This window comes from Sphaeroforma arctica (assembly GCF_001186125.1).
Source record: "Sphaeroforma arctica JP610 unplaced genomic scaffold supercont1.562, whole genome shotgun sequence".
Classification (NCBI taxonomy): domain Eukaryota; class Ichthyosporea; order Ichthyophonida; genus Sphaeroforma; species Sphaeroforma arctica.
The window spans coordinates 7,610-8,899 of NW_014039996.1; positions in this window are offsets into that span (position 1 = coordinate 7,610).

Below are 1,290 nucleotides of genomic sequence, written 5' to 3' on the forward strand. Positions count from 1 at the left end.
TATATGAAAGCATGTATATGCATGCATACATATATACATACATAACAAGCATATAGACAGACACAGACACATATACATACGCTCACACACATACACACACACACATACATATATACTTATACACAATGTTGTTTTTTACATTTTGTCCTAAGCACCGCCATGTACATAAATACATACATTTGTATATAAATACATGCAGGCATGAATACATAAATACATATATAAATGCATACATACATAAATACATACATATATACATTCATGCATACATGCAGATATACAAACACAAATACATACACATACATAGACGAACATGCATACATGCATGCATGGATACATACATACATACATACATATATGCTACATAAGCATGCATACATACATACATAAATATATACATACATACATACATACATACATGCATGCATGCATACAAGGATATAGACATCCATGCTTGCATACAGAAATAAGTACGTAAATACATGTATATATACATATATATATATATATACATATATATATATATATATATACATATATATACATATATGCATACATACATATATATATATATAATTAGTAGCTTTGCTGAGTGAGGATAGTATACAGAAGTACCTCAAGAGAGAGGATCGACTGATAAAGACAAATAATACACATATAAATGCTAAACACTCCCCGATGAAGCATCTCACCGGCAGACAACAAAGGTGCCAAGAATTGATGAACAATTGGTATGAAAGAAGTGCATTTATACGAATGATGAACGTTGCATGGTGAAGAGGTGGACAATTCCGATGGCGTGTACAAACCCACAGATATTGAAGAGACAGTAGTTTGGATACAAACGTTCTTAATATAATTTATATTATTCAAAAACACTATAGATACCGTGTTTCTAATGATAACTACATTTATAAAATAGCATATATCTACTCATCATGAAAGGAAATCACATGGCATATGTGCATCCTGCATGCAATGCATAATTACTCGTTCGAACAACTTTTGCGCTATTGATAAATTTACAATGCGTATGCCTTGTAATACTCACCCAAGACATCGGTGATCGGTTCCTTTATTTCAATTAAACTGTACTATTTTCGATCTCACTACTCTGAGCGAGTACTTATTACTAAATTCAACGGTAACATCCCCCAATACTACTAACCCAATTGAAGGACGACTTACTATACAATTTAACAACGATATCATCGTTTGTCCCATTCAATCTAACTTACTATATATATATATATACATATATGTATCTGTATATGTATTTGTATATACATA